General features: G+C 42.9%; 1 long non-coding RNA gene across 1 annotated transcript; it reads left to right on the top strand.

Moving 5' to 3' along the window:
• Positions 1 to 2,709: 2,709 nt before the first annotated feature.
• On the top strand, positions 2,710 to 5,023 carry LOC119384155 (uncharacterized). Its single transcript, XR_005181880.2, has 3 exons — positions 2,710 to 3,541; positions 3,729 to 3,791; positions 4,334 to 5,023. It is a non-coding gene; the product is annotated as an uncharacterized LOC119384155 (long non-coding RNA).
• Positions 5,024 to 6,090: the final 1,067 nt, after the last annotated feature.

Below are 6,090 nucleotides of genomic sequence, written 5' to 3'. Positions count from 1 at the left end.
CGACAGATTTTGATAAAGTTACCATGTCCGAACTATCCCACGTGATTAAGCAGTTACCCTTTTCAGCTCCAGGCCCCGATGGAGTTACAGTGCAAATGATCCAAATTTTATTCAAGTTATCTCCTAGTGAAATTCTTAATGTTATTAATTATTCTTTAAATTATGCCTGGATCCCTTATGATTGGAAATTAGCGAAGATAATTCCGATACCTAAGAAACAGGGATCAGGTTTAAACATAGAAAATATTAGACCAATATCATTGACTTCAAACATGGTCAAACTCATAGAGAGGGTCCTGCATGGGAGAATAACTATTTGGATGGAAAATAAGTCAATATTAAAACCTCAGCAAATTGGCTTTAGATCCGATTGTTCAATCTGGTGTGCACATGCAGACTTAGAGAGCCGTATACAACTTGCTCGAAAACGAAGACAATATGCAGCACTAGTGACACTCGACATTGCTAAAGCATACGACTGCGTTGAGCATTCCATTTTACTTAACAGACTACAGGTCTTAAATTTTCCACAATATATGACGGCGTGGGTAGGAGAATTTTTAAAATCACGGGAATTTTATTGTGTCAAGGATGGGTGCTCTTCATCTAAATACAAACAGAGTCGCGGAGTTCCCCAAGGAGCGGTTCTGTCTCCACTTTTATTTAATATACTAATGAGTTCAATTCCAACCTGTCAGAATATCTTTGTCTATGTGTATGCAGACGATATAGCATTTTTTGCAGCCGACAGTGATATTTATGTACTACAGCAAAAATTGCAAATCTACATGAACATGTTGGAAATATGGCTTCGGTCGATATCAATGGCATTAAATGTAAACAAGAGTGCTCTCCTGGTGTTTCCTATAGCAGGTTCGATTTCACTCTCTATTGCATATAAACAGGAACCTATACCGCAAGTAGACTCTCTAAAATATTTGGGTGTTTTATACAATGAAAAACTTAACTGGAGTCCACATATCGAGTACATTGCAGCTAAGGCGCAACGGGCTTTGGGCTTATTGCGCAGAATGAGCAATCGCAAATTTGGTGTACGTAGGGACACAATGATAATGGTATATAAGATGTATATGCGTCCAATATTAGAATTTGGATGTGTGTTGTTCTCGGGTGGACCAGCTTACAAAATTAAGCCGTTGATTATCTTGGAGCGGGAAGCTCTGCGCTTGTGTATGGGGCTCCCTAGGTTTGCAGCAGTTACTGTCATGTATCAGGAAGCGCGTCTGCCTTCATTGCTCTGTCGATTCCGTGTTTTAACAGTACAGACATTTCTAAAATTTTATAGCTTGCCGGTAAGAAGAGCGGAATATGTTTTTATCAGTGACCCAGATTCCTTCTTTCTCGCTCATTGGCCACGATATCACACACCACAGATAATCTACGTACAAAAGAAACTGGAAATTATAAATGTCAACATCAGAGAGATAATTGTAACCAATAGCTCAAATCAGGTTCTTATGATAGATTACGAAGAGATTTTTCCTCCAAAATCTAAATTTCAATCCCAAAATTCTTAGAGAACAGGTTAGAGGATTTTCTGATACATGCACAAACACGAAACGTAATAGCCACTGATGCTTCCGTGAACGAAGAACGGGCAGGCGTAGGAATTGTCTCCCAGTCGCTGGGCTGGTCATTCGCTGTGAGGTTACCCGATTTTACTCCGGTTTTCGAAGCTGAACTCATGGCCGTCATCATGGCACTGCGAAAACTCCCGTCAGACGAGATCAGGGCGATAATAATAACTGATTCGCTCTCCGTATGCACAGCACTTACAGCTTCACATAACTCTCGTGCCCTCAAGACATTTCGATCTTTAGTTCCGTCTCAGCTGAAGCACCTAAAACTAGTGTGGGTCCCAGGTCACTGTGGCTTAAAATTAAATGAAATGGCTGATGCTTTAGCGCGCGCATCGCTAGATCTCCCAATAATCCAGGTTCTTCCAGTGGTAGAATATTTCACCGCAATCAGATACAGAAAATTGGCAATTCACACTGATAGGATGGAAACAATAACAACGTGGACGGAATACAAACATCTCAACTTCCCATGGAAGTCTCATTGGAGCCAATCTAGACAATCTGAAGTTACGATCACCAGATTTCGATGCCGTGTCCCCCCATTAAATCTATACTTACACAGAGCTGGTCTGACGATATCGCCCCTATGTCAATTCTGCGGAGAATTAGAAAATATTGCACATTTCTTTTTGTCATGCCGCAGATATTCAATTATTAGATCTCGACTGCTCATTTCTCCGCTGTTAAAAATAGGCTTAAACTTAACTGAAGAAATTATACTAAGCTTTGGAGCCTCAGGGTTGGGATACTGCCATAGGGATGCCTTCAATGCCGTGTGTAATTTCATGCAAACCACTAAACGTGTACCATTTTAATCTTCCTTCAAAAACGCTCTTTATTAAAATGCGGTTCAATATATCTAATCTCACCAAATTGTTCTGATCAGGGTAATACGGCTGTCTGAAATACGAGCGCAATAGCATAATTTTTGAAGTATTAATTTGATGTCTTATTTATTATTACCATTTCTACTCTTAATTTTTTTTTTTAACCATTTTACATTCTTCGAATAACATTTTAAGCTTCAACTACATATTCTTGGCCCATCCCCCAGAGTGGGTACGTGCCATAGAAAAGAAGGCAAAACAAACAAACAAACAAATGTGTTGGGTGACGGCCCCTGCGGCTTCCAGTGTTCTTTCACGGGGTGGGCGTGTAGGTCATAAAACGACGATGTCAAGGACGTTCTCCGCTCTTCCCGTACTCGTAGTCGCCTCCAAATTGCGGGCCGCTGCGGTCGCAACCCTGAAAACGCGTCCCCCCGGGTTGCCCTTCTTCCTCCTTTTCGCCACGGGGTCGTCCTAAAAAGCTTCTCCGAAGTGGGGGGCTGCTTCCCAATATTCGACAAACACAACAATTGTGTTGTGAGCATGGACGAGCACGTGGAACTCACTCCGGCTGTGCGTCGCCTGTTGCTGGGCGTGCTTACGAACGGCGGGAACGATCTCAATGGTAAGTGCTACGTACTTCACACTGATAATAAATTCTGCCCGTAATGATAAATTTTGATAGCTCCGCGTGAAGGCTGGTCACATAGTCGTACGGTAGGTAGGTGCACGTGGCAACGACCGCAATCGGCGCTCGCAAAAATGCGGCACGTTCTGAGCAGGACTTTTTTTTCCATCTGAGTAGTTACGTACCTGCCGCCTTAGAAGTCCTACTGCTTTAGAATATCACAGGCGCGTCGGAATTTTCTCAACGCTCACCAAGCATATCTGCTTTACCACCTTTGCTAAAAATGCACGGCGAGCTCCCTGTGTTCGCACATGAATACGTGCATGAAAAATTTACTAGAGAAGTAACGCTTTCTTGGTGCTAATTGACCTCTATTCTTTTGGCGTTAACCCGCAAATGTTTTTTTTTTAATGTATTTGAAGGTGCTACCGAGTGTGACGCCGCCGACGTTCTGACACCTCCACAGAGCGCATCTCTAGGAAATGGTAAGTTAGTCTATGTTCAATTGTCTGCACAGAACTAGTTTTTGATGTGTATACAGTCGCCTATATATGTAAGAGGCAATGCCTTGACAAGGAACATGCGAGGACTGTGCTTGAAGAAAGTTGTGTACCTGCTTAAAATTAACACCTATATTAACGTTATGTAATGCTTTTCAACCACCAAACACAGATTCTGCAGCATCCAGCGGATCGTCAAGAAGTGAGGCTGGCCAGCCAAGGGCTCCTGCACGTGGTAAGCATATTTACACTAACATGCTAGTGGTCCTAGGAGGAACATAGGTGCAGCAGATTGCATCCCCCTTCAAAAGAACCACGAACTACCCAAAGCCATTTAATGGCTTCTTTCTGGTGGTTCTGAATATTTGGTGCTTAAATAATAAAAGTTAGTTCAACAAATGATCAGCTGCACAAACAGGCCTCATGCTTAATACGCAGTGTTTTCAAATTTACTCTCTAAGAAAACTGTCTTCGGTAAGTAATGTATAGCAATATTATAAGCTTGCCCAAATGTCTGTTTTCATATGCAACGGGATATCCACCGCACTCACTATATGCTGCGTCAAAACAGTGTGGACAGTACTAAAGCTTAAAATAAGTGTTCTATTGCTCAGAGAGCGTATAGCTTGGTGCCGTGCGTCAACAAAGTGCGATATTGCCTGTTTACACGTAATTAAAATTTTGTGTGTGTGTGTGTGTGTGTGTGTGTGTGTGTGTGTGTGTGTGTGTGTGTGTGTGTGTGTGTGTGTGTGTGTGTGTGTGTGTTGCATATATCAGCTGCAGGGTGTGAGTGGACGAGTGGTGAGACAAAGCTGCTGCTTGACCTATACGCCTCATATTTTCCAAGTCGGCCCTCTAAAAAAATTCCGCAACAAGAAGGCCATGTTTGAAAGAATCGCCACAGAGATCAAAGATAAACTCAGTGTAACACGGACTGTGAGCAGTGCTGCTCTAGATACAAAACCGTACTGAAAAGAAAAAGTGTGGCAGCTGGCAACAATAACAAGTCTGGCAATTCCCCACAAGAAGTCCCCTACGAGGATGAACTCGAAAAAATCAAGTGGCTGGATGACAGCATAGAACCAGAAGTGGTACGTGATGCAAGTGGAGTGGTGTCGAAAAAGACACGTCCACAATCATTAACTGAGTCCATCTCGCAAGCCGATTCAAGCCCGTCAACATCAAACACTGCATCCAGCTCCGTTGGGCAAGAGGACGTCCCTGATGCAAAAAAAAAGCGCCCGAATTCAGCACGGGAGCTGCATATGCAAGTATTCTTTGAGAAGATGAATGAATTGGATGAACGCCGAGCAAAACATAAGGCAGAAAGAGAGAGCAAGAGGGAAGAGCGGCGACTTGCCGAAACACAGCGACGGGAGGAGATGCATGCAGACAAGATGAACCTTCTCCGTGAAATTTTCAACTTAGACAAAAATAAATAAAATGTGAAAAGCATGTTTATTGTAAGCATTGTACTCCTTGACATGTTCACAGGCGCATTGATAATAGATTGGCAATGTTTCTCGATGAGGTAAAATAAGGGTTGCGGCCCTTTTATGAAATACTTGCAATCATTGTTCACTATATTGTCACGTGGTTGTGACGGTAAAAAAAGCTGCAGCAAGAGTGGGAAATACAGAACATTTGTTTGGGCATTAAAGCTCTCATTTGGGCTAGTTGGTGCACAGGTCAACACATAGCGTAGGGTTGCGCGAAAGAACAAGGACGAAGGTAAGTGGACAGGACGGGCGCAAAACTTCAACTGAATAAACGATGTTGATTCAAACTTTTTAACGGCTTTGGCCTTCCGTTTATTCAGTTGAAGTTTTGCGCCCGTCCTGTCCACTTACCTTCGTCCTTGTTCTTTCGCGCAACCCTACGCTATGTGTTTGGGCATACTTTTTCCAGGCAAATGAAAAGTCAATGTGCAAGCAATTCACACTGTAACCTGACAGCGGCGAGAACTGCTGTCGAGCAATTGAGACCAAACAGAATTGCATTACAAAGGTGCCATTTCTCACAACACCCGTCAGCATGCTTAAAGAACCCCAGACAGACAAATTTTTGTATCGATTTCTATGCTTTAATTAGGAGCATTGTGTCTGATAACCCCAATACTTCATCATAAATGTTCTAATCTATTGTATAATTAATGTTAGAATGATTAATTGTGACCAATTTCAGCATCACTTCAAAACTCCCACCAAAAATCACGAGAAACTACGTAGCGACCCACCGTAGTGGAGCCATAAGACTATGTACACTCAGACTTTTGTGACGTTCAGAGCGCACTTTTTGAAGTTGGGCACCACGTGTAGGAAACAATGAGTCGGCATGGGTATGTGATGCACTAGGCATGTTCTTTGAAGCAACAGGTCTGCCTGCCAAGCAGAGTGCCCCCTCAGAAAAGAGAGAGAAAAGACATTCCTTCCTGCAGTAGTTAAAAAGCCACTGCCGTAAGGAGCCAGAACCACCTTGAGATCAGCCCAAAAACAAAGTGGTGGGGGCAAGGAAGGAGTGCCAGGTGTGATATC

Source organism: Rhipicephalus sanguineus, chromosome 2 (assembly GCF_013339695.2).
Source record: "Rhipicephalus sanguineus isolate Rsan-2018 chromosome 2, BIME_Rsan_1.4, whole genome shotgun sequence".
In the NCBI taxonomy this organism is placed as follows: domain Eukaryota; kingdom Metazoa; phylum Arthropoda; class Arachnida; order Ixodida; family Ixodidae; genus Rhipicephalus; species Rhipicephalus sanguineus.
This window is presented reverse-complemented; position numbering and strand designations above follow the sequence as displayed.